The sequence below is a fragment of the Eumetopias jubatus genome, unplaced genomic scaffold (assembly GCF_037043125.1).
Source record: "Eumetopias jubatus isolate StellerSeaLion01/CBP00866 unplaced genomic scaffold, mEumJub1_p1.0 scaffold_9, whole genome shotgun sequence".
Classification (NCBI taxonomy): domain Eukaryota; kingdom Metazoa; phylum Chordata; class Mammalia; order Carnivora; family Otariidae; genus Eumetopias; species Eumetopias jubatus.
This window is the reverse complement of record NW_028274815.1, coordinates 70,587,029-70,603,133: the sequence shown is the minus strand read 5'-3', so window position 1 is coordinate 70,603,133 and position 16,105 is coordinate 70,587,029. Positions and strand designations below refer to the sequence as shown.

General features: G+C 37.5%; 1 protein-coding gene across 24 annotated transcripts in view; it reads right to left on the bottom strand.

Annotated features, from left to right (window-relative positions):
- Positions 1–16,105, bottom strand: part of NRXN1 (neurexin 1) — a 1,124,404-nt gene that overhangs the window by 126,540 nt on the left and 981,759 nt on the right. The window lies entirely within an intron of this gene.

Here is a 16,105-nt window from a genome sequence, read left to right as displayed (position 1 = left end):
ATTCACTCCACTCCCCAAACTTCATTTAAGTCTTTGTGTCCAATTAGTGTTATGCCAGCAGGCTAATCTCTGTTTTTTAAATTAATTAATTAATTAATTTATTTATTTATTATGTTAGTCACCATACATTACATCATTAGTTTTTGATGTAGTGTTCCATGATTCCTTGTTTGCGTGTAACACCCAGTGGGCCATGCAATACGTGCCCTCCTTAATACCCACCACCAGGCTAACCCATCCCCCCACCCCCCTCCCCTCTAGAACCCTCAGTTTGTTTCTCAGAGTCCATAGTCTCTCATGGTTCATCTCCCCTCTGATTTCCCCCACCTTCATTTTTCCCTTCCTGCTATCTTCTTCTTTTTTTTTTTTTAACATATAATGTATTATTTGTTTCAGAGGTACAGGTCTGTGACAGATGTTGGTGGGGATGTGGAGAAAGGGGAACCCTCCCACGCTGTTGGAGGCTAATCTCTTCTTTTACTTATCTGGTTCTTTGTACTTGATTCTCATTTTAAATTGTCTATGAAAATATCACAGTTTTTACAAGCTTAAACTTGGCAATGACTATCTTTTCAAAACATTACACAGATGGTCCTTGACTTATGATTGTTCGACTTACGATTTTTCCACTCTATGATGTTGCAAAAGTGATATGCATTCAGTAGAAACTGTACTTCGAATTGTGGTCTTTTCCTGGGACAGTGATTATGTGGTAGGATACTCTCCTGTGATGCTGGGCTGTGGCAAAGAGCCACAGCTCCCAGCCATGAGATCATGAGGATCAACAACCCATACCTTCTGCACCCATACAACAATTCTGCTTTACACTTTCAGGACAGTATTCGATAAACTATATGCAAAATCAGTATTTTATTATAAAATAGGCTTTGTGCTAGATGATTCTGACCAACTGTAGGCTAGGTGTTCTGAGCACAATTAAGGTAGGCTAGGCAAAGCTATCATGTTTGGTGGGTGAGGTATATTTTTTTATTTAAATATTTTATTTATTTATTTGAGAGAGAGAAAGAGAGAGAGAGAGAGAGAGAGAGATCGCATGAGAGGGGGGAGGGTCAGAGGGAGAAGCAGACGCCCTGCTGAGCAGGGACCCTGATGCGGTACTCGATCCCGGGACTCCAGGATTATGACCTGAGCCAAAGGCAGTCGCTCAACCAACTGAGCCACTCAGGCACCCAGGTTAGGTGTATTAAACACTGTTTTGATCAAGGATATTTTCAAATTGTCAGGACATCCTGACAAACCCATCATAAGTTGAGGAAGATCTGTACACTTTCCCCAGCTATATCTGGTTTCCAGCAATAGTTAACATCTAAATATCAAGCCTATGATAAACTTTCCTTGAAATATTGTCAAGGGTCTCTGGCGCAAACTGGATCTGTAATGGGTCTCATCTTATCAGACTTCCTTATTGTTCTCCAAATATTTTCCCATTTATTACTAATCAAAGTTGGCTAGAAATATCAGAAGTCCGACAAACTACTTGGAAATGTGAATTCCTGGTTCTTGAAGATAGTCCAACTACTTGCACAATTCTGAGATGTGAGCAATATGACTAGCTCACCATGGGCAACAGTGGGAAAAGGTCAGCCTTCCTCAGTCTTCTGTACAGACAATAAGGGGTGCTTTGCTATAGAGAAATTAAAAACAATAATAAATTTGACTAAAAGTCAGCCTGCTTTTTGTCATTATGATGTGTCAGCAATTCTAAATTATGCAAGTAACAAATATTCCCCCAAAGAGGGATCATGAGCACTGCCCCCACCTAGGTAAAATATAATAATCTAAACATGATACTCCACGAATATCTGGAAGACGGTTTTACACCTGATAATCTGTAACAACTGTACTGTTTTGTACCCTTCTCCTTTCCATCTCAGGAACCAATATTGGAGCTTCCTTTCTGGACTAATGTGAAGGTCAGTAGTACAAACTGAAAGGAGAATTGTGCCCCTATAAATCACATCCATATCTTTCTCTTAAGTAACTATGTATAAAATTTTTAAAAACCCAACAACCAGCAGGGTATTATGCTGAGCGAAATAAGTCAATCAGAGAAAGACATGTATCATATGACCTCACTGATATGAGGAATTCTTAATCTTAGGAAACAAACTGAGGGTTGCTGGAGTGGTGGGGGGTGGGAGGGATGGGGTGGCTGGGTGATAGACATTGGGGAGGGTATGTGCTATGGTGAGCGCTGTGAATTGTGCAAGACTGTTGAATCACAGACCTGTACCTCTGAAACAAATAATACATTATATGTTTAAAAAAAAAAAAAGAAGGAGATAGCAGGAGGGGAAGAATGAAGGGGAGGGTAATTGGAGGGGGAGACGAACCATGAGAGACTATGGACTCAGAGAAACAAACTGAGGATTCTAGAGGGGAGGGGGTGGGGGGATGGGTTAGCCTGGTGACGGGTATTAAAGAGGGCACATTCTGCATGGAGCACTGGGTGTTATACACAAACAATGAATCATGGAACACTATATCAAAAACTAATGATGTAATGTATGGTGAGTAACAAAACATAAAAAAAAAAAACAACCAGCATTTTAATGCCGTTTCTTTACTCTGCATATGAAGGAAACTATTTCATTTATTCCCTTCTTATGTGTACCATCTTTATTCTCCACAAATATTGATCAATCCAGACTAGTCAACACACAGTATTTATCTCAGCACTGGAATATGCGCTCTGACCATTAATTTCTTTATTCAAAAACTGTTTACTAAGTGTCCAGTTTTCATCAAGCACCAAGCGAAATGCTAAGTATGCACAGATTAATAAAGCACAGATCTTGAGTTGAAGGTACTTGTCCAAAAGAGAACTAAAGTAAAGTGTATAAGCTCTGATAGGTAGATTACCTATCTATCTATTTGAATGTCTAATAACCTCTCTTTCCAGAGTGCTATGCAAACAGGAAATGCATTCTTCTTAGGGTTGTTTGGAAAAGCTTCAACTGAAATGCAAGGTCTAAAATCCTGTACCATCTAGATGAGCAAAGCTTTAGAACCTTACAAATGTAGAGTCAATTTTACTAAGATCACAGATATAGTCGTAGTACAGGAAAAACAGGAGGAAATAGGAATATCACTGTTAGAGTGGGCAACACATGCAAAAGCCTGAAAGTGAGAACTTGGATTTTGTGTTTAGAGAAGTTGAATTTTGTGTTGGTTTATTGTTAACATAGCAATGACAAATTTTAGGCCAGGTGCTTTATACATGTTTTTTTTTTTTTTCCTTTTCTGAATAAAGTTCCCCAACAATATAGAATGGAACGCTACACTGAAAAGAGTATATAAGACAACGAGGCAATTAAATAAAACAGGGACAACTTTAGTCACAAATGTAATTAAACCTGTATCTGAAACCACAAGGAAAATTCTCACTCTGGACACTAGAAAGCCATCAGTTTATAACAGAATAAGTAGGTCATTTGGCTGCTCTGTGATGGTTTATTTTCCATTATGTTATGGTGGGTTGCATGTTGACTCTGTCTAGAATTATTACTGATGGCCGTTAATGCTGTGCATGGAGAAGTTGGGTTTAGGAATGTCACCACAAAATTTGAAAAAATCTTGAATCCTTTCATTTCTGAAATATTGGCATTAGAACCAGAGAACTTCCCTTTAATGGAATATAGATATTTTCTATTTTCTTCTAAAAGAAGTTGATACTCCTTTTGGATCCATGAACACAAGTACCTACACTATTCTGTAGCTGTGCACACAAGCTTTTGATAGCTGCTGCAGAAATAAACTTAGAGGTGTAGAAAATATGAAAATAGATTTCCCTTAAGTGTTCCATTTACTGCTGAATTTTAAAAGCTGGGCTATATTTAGGGGAGACCTCATAAGAGCTAGTATAATGTGGTATAGCAGATAGAGACTCCTCAGGCTTGCAGACTTGATAGTAGAATATATTTGTTACCTGGACAGCTTTAGCCAAGTTCAGGCCCATTTCTCTTCCTTGAAATTCGGGTCATCATGTGTGAATATGCAGTGCCTAAAAGAGGGTCTAGCACATGGAAGGAAGAAAGAAAAAAAAAGAAGAGGGAGGAGAGCAGGAAAAAGCGGTGGCAGACTGGGGACAAGGGTATTAAGCCAGATGCTACACTAAAACCTGGCTTATGCAAGTGTAGCTGATATTCCCAAAGCACCTGTCATCAAGATAAACATGATTTTAAACTTTCTATTACTGTTGGCTCATATTTTGTTCCAACACCGTAATGGACAGTACTGTGGCTTCCTAACCCAGTATTTATTCCATGTAAAGATAAAGAGGATTTAGCTTCCCTTATGTCTCTAGATCCCATGTGACTGGGAAAAGCCTAAAAGAGGACAAAAGGGCCCAGGCCACCATCTACCCTGTCAAATCTACAGACTGGGTCATAACACTTCTTTTAGAAGAAGGTTTCCAGAGAATGTGAGTAAATCCAGAGCCAGGGTAGTGTCTAGCACACTGCCGACACTTAGGACATGTGACGTAATACAAGTGTGTTGCTTCAGGATGTTGGTTATTAAAAAGGGATGAAATTATCTTCCCTCCTTTAAATTTGTTTCTGAGTTTCAATTATGTTGGTGATGCTAATAATAGTCTATGCATCTGTGATGTACAAAAGCTTTGCTACTGTTGAGTTAGGACTCTTTATAATTTAGGTATGGATTCACTAATAATCCAAATGTCTGAGAAATGGTTCTAGTTATAAAACCCTAAATCACTATGTACCTCACCGTCATCCTTAAGAATATATTACCTTAAGAAGTGCATTTTATATGTTAGGGATGCAAAAGATATTTGCTAATTTGTAATCTTAAGTAAAAGCATTGTGGATTTATAGGGAACATATACGATGGCCAATACATATACACATATATACACACACATACACATATATACACACACATACACATATATACACACACATACACATATATACACACACACATCAGCATACACTGCTATGTTTTTTGTTTAATTGCCATTTAGAATGCTTGTTGGAGAAACCATTGGTTAATATCGGTGTTATCTGTCTGCTAGAGAGCTTCTATAAAGAGAACAGTGATGATGAGAATACAGTGAAACTGTTTAGTAAGTGCTGTATCAAGGCAGATAAATTGGCTAAATCTTTTCTTGAGGTTCCAGCCTAATGATGTTAATATATTTTTTATTGTTGGGTACATTTTCAGTGATGCCAACAGATAAGAAAATCTAATATTCGTTCTAGAAATTATCATAGAGTTTTAAATTTAATCTTGACATTAATATATTGAACAAAGCTTACTGTTTTATATTTATCATGAAAGAAACAAAACAAGCACCACTGATACACAAACATACATACACTCATACACACATAATTATCCTTTGTTTTTTTATGCTTTGATGATTTGCTTTCTCTTTCCCTTAAATGAAAAGTATTACTACATATAAAAGAGAAATAAATCAACAGGTATAATACAAATACCTGTGTATTTGAAAACCAGAAGTTCACATAATATGGCACAAATTATTTATAATACTGTTTCAAACTAAAACAAGAAAATAAGGCTATATTCTTGCTACCTTGACATTAACTAATTGTTTAATAAAAATACATTCCTTTGTCCTACAACTGAGACTAGAAATACTAGAAAAGGTGCCAACCTCACCAGTGCTTTCTGAGAAAATACTGAAATTACTGCCATATCTGAAGTTTTAGATACAAAGTCTCATCATCCTATTTTCCCAACACTAATAAAAATTATATCAAAAGAGATTATATCAAGAATCCCAAACCTAGTTTATTCTAACTCACAGCTGGAAGTGCTTCATGTTTTTCATACTCAAGTCGAAAAAGGAGTATATCATGAATTTTTAAGCTCCTTAATCAAAACATGTTATCAAGGACAGCTACAGAAATCATATTTGCAAGATTCAGTACCATACTCTGAATTAGCTTCTGTCTGAGAATAACTGGGAAATAGGTACAGGAAATTTCTGGGCTGTTCAGTCAACAATCATTTGAAGTCACTGTTGTTGTTGTGGGTGGTGATGGTGGGATGTTGAGTAAAACAGTGCAGGGTATGGAGATTAGTGGAGTTTTTCACTTACAGTGTCCAGCTTTCACGGCTCTCTCTCACTAACTGCCAATGACAACTCTCCCCCTGAGTGATTACCCACCTTTCCCCACCCCACACACATGTTCTAGGGGAATAATGCTGCCTTCCCTGTGGAGAACACCTCACTCACGAGAGAATTCTGCTCCATACATGCCACAAAATTGATACTTTCATTTAGAAACATCAGTTAAGAACTCTTCCTTCTTTTTCTTCAAGGGCAGAGAAAATAGCTTTACAGGTAAGAAAGATGCTTTAACTTATACTTTGTACCTGAGGAATACTTTCCACACAAAAGTGCCATGTGTGTAATGGTTACATGTGTTAGACACTTTTTTAAAAATTTTTTATTGTTATGTTAATCACCATATATTACATAATTTGTTTTGGTGTACTGTTCCATGATTCATTGTTTGTTCATGACACCCAGTGCTCCATGCAGAATGTGCCCTCCTCAATACCCATCACCAGGCTAACCCATCCCCCCACCCTCCTCCCCTGCAGAAACCTCAGTTTGTTTTTCAGAGTCCATCATCTCTCCTGGTTCGTGTTAGACACTTTTTTTATTTCTTTATATTTTAGGATGAACCATATGAAATTTCCATTTGTTTGATAATAAAAAATTGTCAAGTAGCAGTAATTCTATATAGTGCATTTGGTACATGGACTCATTTAATCCCCACAATAAGTTTGTGAAGCCATAATCTCCATTTTATAGGCGGGAAACAGGTAAAGAGGCTATATAACCTCTCCAGGGTCACACAACCAGCCGGTGGGGAAAGTAAGGCTGAAACTTCCATAGGCATTCTGGCTTCCAGAGTTGATGCCCTTGACCACTATGCAACACTGCCCCCTAACAGCCAACACTGGTGTTGCCTCTTCAGACTCGGCACTAGGCCTAGTCAGATGGGGAGATATTGCAGAGTATGAAGAAGGAAGGAGGAAGGTGAAGAACAGAAAGGGCTTTCCATGCTGAGTTATAGGGGAGCTGACAATTCTGACTCCATCTTTAGCACTCTATCTTGTTCACACCTGCTCACTCACCCCCCTGGGGCCACATATTCCAGGACCCCCCGGAAATTAATTTGCACACCTTACAAATGCCCACCAAGGCAAGAATGGAGGAAGGCTTGCTTTGATCCTCCATAAATTTGTTAAAGATAACATGATCTCTCCCCTTCCGGCCACACAGGTGGTGCCAGAAGATCTAATTAGATGTTAGGTATCAATTAGATGCATGCGAGTCCTTTGAGGTATAAGCAAACCCTGTGATCTCACTACAAGGCCCTTCTGCATGTCCTCACACTATTAAATTGGGAGACTAAGATCCAGACTAGTGGAGAATAACTGTGCCACTGGTTCATCCTCCAACAGATCCCCCTGTTAGTAAGTTATCCTGAATACAACTCTGTGTAAACTGTATGGAGCAGCCTGCTTTGTTTTTCAGTCTGAAAGAGACTACTCAGTTTGGGAGGTACTTTACTGTCTCTCCCCCACCTTCCAACATGAGGACATAGAGGTGTGAAATGCATGACCTCTAGAGGTCACTGTGAGTAGTTAATCAGAAGGTGAGGCGATGGAAGGGTAATGAGGAGGGTAGAGATAAACTTTCTAGTAAGGCAGCCAGGAGGATGGGTGTGAAGGATGGATCCCAGTGAACATCCCAAGGAAGCTGGCCTTTACCTTAAATACCTGGACATATTAAAGAAGGTAATATCATGACTGTATTTTAGTTTTTCAAAGAGCAAACTGACTCTTGCAGGGAGATCACATTGAACTAGTTAAGAATATGAGAAGACAAGAAGTAATAAGATTCTGAACAGAGGCCATATTTAAGGACAGAGCACCAGATCACCTAAAAATACCCAAAAAAGAAGCTGGCTGCATAGCCTTGGGTAAGTTATGTAGTTTCTCAATTTTCTCACATGGAGAATAAAAATAATAATAACAAGCCATAGTTTCTGAGGTTTCATCTCTTCTTCATACACACATATATATATATATATACCCTAGAATTTGATTATACATCTTTTTAAAATATTTTATTTAGATTTTATTTATTAGAGAGAGAAAGAGACAGAGAGTGAGCACAGGAGCTTGAGCAGGGGGAGGAGCAGAGGGGAAGGGAAATGGAGGTGTAAGAATCTCAAGCAGACTCTGAGCCAAGTGTGGAGAGCCCGACGCAGGCCGATCCCATGACCCTGGGATCACCACCAGAGCTGAAACCAAGAGTCGAATGCTCAACCCAGGTGCCCATGATTATACTTCTGATTTAATTAATAATATGTTTATTAGTCTGTGTCCATAGGACCACACACGGCAAGTACGTACAATTCCCTCCTGGTTCTGACCTTGAATGGTCCCACCCCTGCAGAACTTTGGGCCAGAGTCTGTTCCCTTGGACCTGGTCAGGCCCCTGGGTGTGGCGGGGTGCCGCCTCTTTGTGACTCTGAGTGGGGTAGGAGGGTGGTGTTAAAAAGGATTGGGGTTTGCTTTATCGGTGGCTTGACCCAGACCTCCTCCTGAGTCTGGGGTCCGGTGCACTAAAGTGTTTCTCACCCCAGGACTCCTCTGCCAGCCTACAGAACTCCCAAGATCCCGAGAGATGGAGTTCCCTCTGGAAAGAGCGGTCTTGGCTGCAGAGCCTGCGGCCTGATTCTACCATCCTCTGAGCTGCCCTGATGCTCAGCCCATCCCAGCCTATCCTGCCCCTGCTCCTCCCGAAGGCCTGCGCTTACTGCCTCCACATACCTGAAGCCTCACTGCATACCCTGGGTGCTCCAACTGCACTTTGTTTGCCTTCCTGGGAGCCCCACACTGCACCCACCTGGACCAGGCCTTGGCCCTAGCCAGAGGGCATCCCTCATTAAAAAAAAAAAAAAAAGAAAGAAAGAAAAAAGATAAATCTTGGTGTCACTTTTGTTCTAGTTTCCTAAAAGAGCAGTTAGTTGCCACTAGCACTATCCACAAGGGTATGATCCTGCTGGATGTAAGAATAAGTCTGAATTTTAATATGCTACTGTTCTCTTACAATTGATGCCTCTATCACTAATAATCTATGCATGTCTATTCCAAAAGGATTGCCATAAATGCCCACCCACTCCCAATACAAGCATCCCCTCTCTTCTGCCATTTTCCTGTAAGAGCAATCATCCCATGTATGATACTTGTTCTAATGTTTATGTTCATCTTTAACTAAAATGTAAGCTTTGTGCAGAAAAGCCTAATTTGGTTCTGTGCTCTATTTCCAAGTCAGTAGAACATTGCCTGGTATACAGCAAGTGCTCAGCAAACATGTGTTAAGTGAATGGATGGATGGATGGATGGGTAGATGGATAGATGGATATATTTGTTTAGAATTAGCTATGTCTGAAGATGTCTCAAAACCCAGGTTACATCCACCAATAGGACGCTTTTTTATCCAGTAAAAGTTCCAGATCCTAAAGAAAATGCACCAAGCAGAAGAACTTCCTTAAAATAAATTCTTTAAAATGCATATATCCTGGCACTTTTGCTTAGCAGCAATGAAGGGCAAAAACACCTAAGTAGCAGTTGCTTACCTTACATTTAAAATTACAATGAATTACACTTTTCTTACCTGGCACCATTAGTTTAGGGAAAATACGCCTTTGTATATATTTTTAAATCTACACCCAAATGTTTTTCTTTCCAATAGGCACTAAAATTTGCTGTAAAATTGTACATTAATTTATGTGAATTGAACAGAATGACTGGACTAGCAAAATTAATTATTCATGTCACCAGTGTGTTTAAAATGCAGAGTGGTTATCAGGAACACATATAATTATAAGTAATGCTATTATTGTTTTTTATAATGAAGCCACAGGTGAGGTTAATCAATATTTTTAATAAAAAATAAAATTTTGTTTTTGAAGTTACAAAATGTATTTTGTTAGTTTTAAATATTTTTCATGGAAATACGTGTGCACTCTGCTTACATTTTTCAAACAAATAGTATTAATTTTTCATGAGCACCTCCAATGCTGCCAGCAAATAATAGCAGTGCCTAATATATTCAAATACTCTCTTCTTGCTTAAACACTAATTGGGTTTCTTTTTGGAACATCCCATAGGAATCAGATGCTATTCAGGAAGACACTGCATATGTGAAATACACATGTCTCTGACAACCTATCAACATTTTTAAATGCTCAACAGTTCTTTTTCGAGTGGGTTTGCCATGTCCACTCTGAAAAAAACCTAACTAGAACCACAGAATTGTTCTAGTATGTTTCACTCATATTTACTGATTCTGCCCTACTCTGTAATTTCTTACTAGGAGTTGCAAACTATAGTCCCTCCAGTCAAAAAACTAGAATCTCTCAAAGTCTTATTCTCTCTCCTTTCTCAAGACTTTAGAAATAAGATAAAAAGAAGATGAAAAATGCTATGGATTCTTTTTTTTATTTTTATTTTATTATGTTATGTTAGTCACCATACATTACATCATTAGTTTTTGATGTAGTGTTCCATGATTCATTGTTTGTGTGTAACACCCAGTGCTCCAATCAATACATGCCCTCCTTTATACCCATCACCAGGCTAACCCGTCCCCCCACCCCCCTCCCCTCTAATACCCTCAGTTTGTTTCTCAGAGGCAAGGCTATGGATTCTTAAAACCAGGTAAGAATACCAGAGGCAGTTACTGCTCTGAATGCAAAGGACAAGGCCTCATTATTTATTATTCTTATCAAGTATGAATTTTTTATTTTTTGCAAAGATGGATTTTATATATGCTGTAAGAGGAAAGTGCAATAGGTAGACCAAAATGGGATGCTTTGGAAACTCAAAAAAGGAAGGGATAGTATTAATAATCACATTGGTTCACCAGGGGTACACGAGAACTATAGAGGCCAACCGAGATGTATGGCCGTCCTGTGTTAAGAGTCAAGGGTGATTCATACCATGAGAGACTATGGACTCTGAGAAACAAACTGAGGGTTCTAGAGGGGAGGGGGGTGGGGGGATGGGTTAGCCTGGTGATGGGTATTAAAGAGGGCACATTCTGTGTGGAGCACTGGGTGTTATACGCAAACGATGAATCATGGAACACTACATCAGAAACTAATGATGTAATGTATGGTAATTAACATAACATAATAAAATTTAAAAAAAAAAGTCAAGGGTGAAATCTATGCTTTGAAATAATCACCAGAAGACATAATTAAGAGCACATCATTAGTATCAATGAAATTTCAGAGCTGAAAGCAATTCAAGAGATTCCTAGTTAACCCACTTAGAGAAGTTGTAAAGCCAAAGTGTAGCCACAGTAACCAACCTAACCAAGCTATACAACAAGGTAAGTGGTTGAGTTGAAAGTGGAACATGTCTCATGGTCTACTGTGTTCTTTCCATTCTCCTATATTCCCTCTAAGTAAAAGGCATTTCTATGGACCCATATGCTGCTCTACAGTGTGTACATAGCTTGTCAAACAGTCGTGAAGAACCAAAAGATTGCAAAATGCAATACAAAGATTAGAACAGAATAAATACTACGATTTTGATCTTAAAAGGAATAGCACAGCTTCACTTTCCTTTCTTTACAGACTGCAACCAAAGGGAGTGAATGTTGCCCTTCGCAAGACTGGCTTACTTTTACTCATTTATGCAGAGCTACATATATTATAAGACACTGCCAGATTATGCAGAAGAGGGAACACTTAGAAGCCAAAAATCTTGCATGACACTCCTGTCCCTCATCCCAAGAAGCTCTCAGCATCCCGAGAAATTTTACTAGCAATTATTTGCAAATATTTGCTTTCTGAGAGTAGCCTTAGAGAAAGCTTCTCTCTCTCTCTCTCTTTTTAAGATCTTAAACACTCGTGTGCATTTTAATGTACATTTCCCTGGCTTGGAAACCTTCTCTTTTTTAAGAAGAGCAGGTCTTATGGAAACATTTAGGTATTAAATATCCTAAGTAAAACAAATTTTATGAACTTTATGTAATGCACATAAAAAAGTGTAATTTAAAAAGGTACCATTAATATTGTTATATTCACATTTTTAAGAGCCATTTACTCAGAAGAGTTGGCAAATGTCCTCATTATTTCATGATATAAATCATGTCTTTCTAAAGGAAGCATCAGTCTGAAATCTGATCATCACTCAGAAGAAGAACTTTTTTTAAAAGCATATTTACTTTTAAGTAGGAAAGTAAACAGGATCCTACGGGACAACATTTTGATAAATACTCTTTCATAAAAATTTTCTGACTCTGTAAAAAATGAAAATACATTTCTCCCCTACCACTTGCCCTGCATGCAGGACGGCTAAACAAACCTCATCTCATCTATTTGAAATGAATTCAATTTAACTTTGCTTGACCAAAAATCTGTTTCCATAGTTCTAAAACATGCAATCACCTCAAAGTACATTGCCATTGTAGCTTAAGTGGCTCAGTGTTATCACTGAGGAAAATAATACTTTGATTGAGAAAACAGTCCAGTATGGCTTCGGAAAAATAAAATGACCCTTCTTGGTACACAATTTAGTAAGGCAGTTGATAAAAGCAGGCAGATATGGCCACTACAGACAGGGTTTAGAGGAAGATGCTTCATCCAATCTGCACAAATGGGTCAAAGGTTACAGTCCTGGAATTAGCATTACAAATCACTCTCTTACAATTTTAAACTTCTAAGACTTTGACAATCCCAACAAATCATTTAAATTCTACGTATGTCAGTGATCTCTTCATAGTTGAAGGACAGTTTAAAAGTCAATTGTGAGGTAAAGAGAACTTGCAATAAATTACTCTGTTACTCAAAAATAAATAATTTGCTTTCTTCCTTAGCAGTTTTTTTCCACATATGCATACCTTATTACCAGAAATCACATACAGATCATTATAAAAGATCATTTTAAAACCTATTGGCCCAACCTGAAAACACTGTTACCACAACTGACAATTTGTGGCATATTAATCCAAATTATTTAATTGCTGTTATCGGCCTGTTAAAAATCTAAAGATTTAAAATACACTACATAAAATATCTATTTTTTAATGAACCTAGCAATCTTTATTTAAGTCAATACCTCCTCCAATGAACCAAATAATCACTAATTGATTAGCTCATTTACTTCCATAAACCACTGCTGTCTTTAAACATGTAATAGCTTATAATAAAAAAGACTCTTCATTAGAAATTAATGGGCAGTTAACTGTTTTCCTTTTATATTAATTAATACTATAAAATGCATAACTTCTTATTTTTTCAATTCTAGGGATTGAGCTTACAAATGCAATAGCTATTTTGCACGTTTTCTCAAAAAAAAAGCATTTCTTCATTTATACCAGTTACTGATAAAATACATTCTAGGAAATGTTGGTAAGTCTTTCCTTCTTTTGGGGTATATCTGGTTTAGCTAGGAACTTAGGCAACTGTAATTTCATTAATGATAAAATAAGACTACTAAGAAAAAGCTCTGATTATTTCAAATTTAACTCCCAGGAACATTTCCAACTCTGACCTACAATGTCCTCTTATGAATTATTTTACATAAAAGAAATAGTCTATCAATCGCTTTGTGCTTCATTTTCCTACATCAAATCCACCTTAATAACTTGTTTATTGTTAAACAAACCATAAACCAACAGCCATAATAAATCATTAATGAAATATCAGTAAAGATTATCAAATGGAGCTGATGGATAGGCATAAATCTGTCTAAAATTCTAAAGTCACAAGTTCTTATCCAAGGGACTAAGTGTTATTATTAACAATCTTATTGGGTGCCTGGGTGGCTCAGTTGTTAAGCGTCTGCCTTCGGCTCAGGTCATGGTCCCAGGGTCCTGGGTTCGAGCCCCGCATTGGGCTCCCTGCTTGGCAGGAAGCCTGCTTCTCCCTCTCCCACTCTCCCTGCTTGTGTTCCCTCCAGCTATGTCTCTATCTGTCAAATACATAAATAAAATCTTTTTTTAAAAAAAGCAACCTTATTAGTGAAACAAGATAGAGAAAATCAACAGAAAGATTATACTATGAGCGCACATTCCTACTAAAATGTATATTCCGTAAGGACAAGTGTTTTTGTTCATTGTTGCTAATGTATTCCCAGTGCCTAGGACAATGTATGGCACATGTAGAATGATCAATAAATACATACTGATGAACACCCAGTGAGACAGCTCATTTTACTTTGGGCCAAATGCAAATCAAAAATAAGGGGGGGGGGAGAGAAAGAGAGAGATTGAGAGAGGAAGGAAGGAAGGAAGGAAGGAAGGAAGGAAGGAAGGAAGGAAGGAAGGAAGGAGGGAGGGAGGGAAGGAAGGAAGGAAGGAAAGAAGAAAGGAAAGAAGGAAAAAAATAGTGCATAAAGGCACATAATATGCAATACTACATTTATGAATTTACAGATCATCTCTGTAAATTTTTGAACATCTCTTCTAAGATATTTTCTCTCTTTCTATTCTGTTCTTCCCACTCCTTCCTATTGAAAGTAAAAATCAGAATCTGTTCTTTTCTTTCTCTGGTAAACATATGTTAATTAGTAGATAGGGTGCTGATATGAACAGAATTCACCTTCTACTCTCTTTCCAAATTTGACACTTAGCTCTGTCTCAAACATTTGAAATAAAAGAAATGTAAAAATAATTGTTGTCATTCTTGTTTCTTTAGGATGCACTTTCCTGGAAGTTAGGATCATATATTTGGAAAAGCTTTATATGGCATCTACTAGATACACTCATTCACTATTAAAAACAAAACAAAAGAAAACAATCAATTTAGATCTAGGAGAACATACAATTCTGAAAGAGATCACAACATAATATATACAAAGACTATAAATGTCATTAGGGATCTAGTAGCATTTAATAGCATATCTACAGCATTCTAATAGTGCTCTCTGAGGCATGTAGTTGTTTTTCGCTTGTTTGTTTGTTTGTTTTTCTTATTCTTCACTGATGCAATGCCAGTGCCTGATACACAGTAGGAAATCACTAAGTATACCATGACTGCATTAATATACTTCCAAGTTGTAAAAGCTTGGCATTTAAAAATTTTATTTTTCAAAAATTTTAGATGTAAGACATAAGCTCATTGAAGTTAATTCTAGGTGAGATCAGTTAATCACATACAATACAAAAAATGTCTTCAGATAAACAAACAGTGCATTTTTCTCATAGATAGTGTGGGGGCCTAGGTATAGTGATTACTTTGAATTAAAGTTACCAAGGAACAGCAAGTGCAAGAAGAACACCATGATGCCCCTTGCCTTCAGAAAGCAGAAAATAAATCTTCCATATTAAAGCTACCTTTACCTGTACCAGGAGGTAAAAAGACATCCGTATCACCAGACATTAGAAATGCAGAGTTGAGAAGTGAGAAGGCTCTATAAATAAACCTAGCTACATTTACTAATTTATTGTCCCAGTTCAAACACTATTTAGAATTCCTTACTAATTGAAGCTTCCAAACTTAAGATTTCTTTGCCCTGTAAATTTCTTACAGATATATGTTTGTTTGTTTAAAAAAGTATAAAAGCTGACTGCCTTGGTCATTTCTTTGGGCCTCAATTTTATTACTGAGACTGTGTATATGTAAGCAAATTTTGTTTTTTTCCCTCCTATTAATCTGCCTCATGTCAATTCATTCTTAGACCAGCCAGAAGAAACTTGAAAGGTAGAATAAAAAATTTCCCCCTCAACAACAGTGAAAGAGTAACCCTATCATTCACAATGAGAACCACATGCTTATCAATTCAAAATTCTGAACTCTTCAAAATACAATAGAAATTTGTATGCAATTTCTCTTCAAATTTGTTTTATTTTATTTTGATGATGTGCTGAGCCTGAACAAACAAGGCCTTTCAAATAGTTCACTAATTTACTTGTTTATTTAACTTAAAAAGTGAAAACCCTGTGTAATTAGCAGGCAGTCCTCTCAGCTTGGGCTAGACCAAGGTTATTAATCAAGACTACCAGCTAACAGCTAACAAACCAACACAAAGCAGCAAATCTCAAATCAACAGT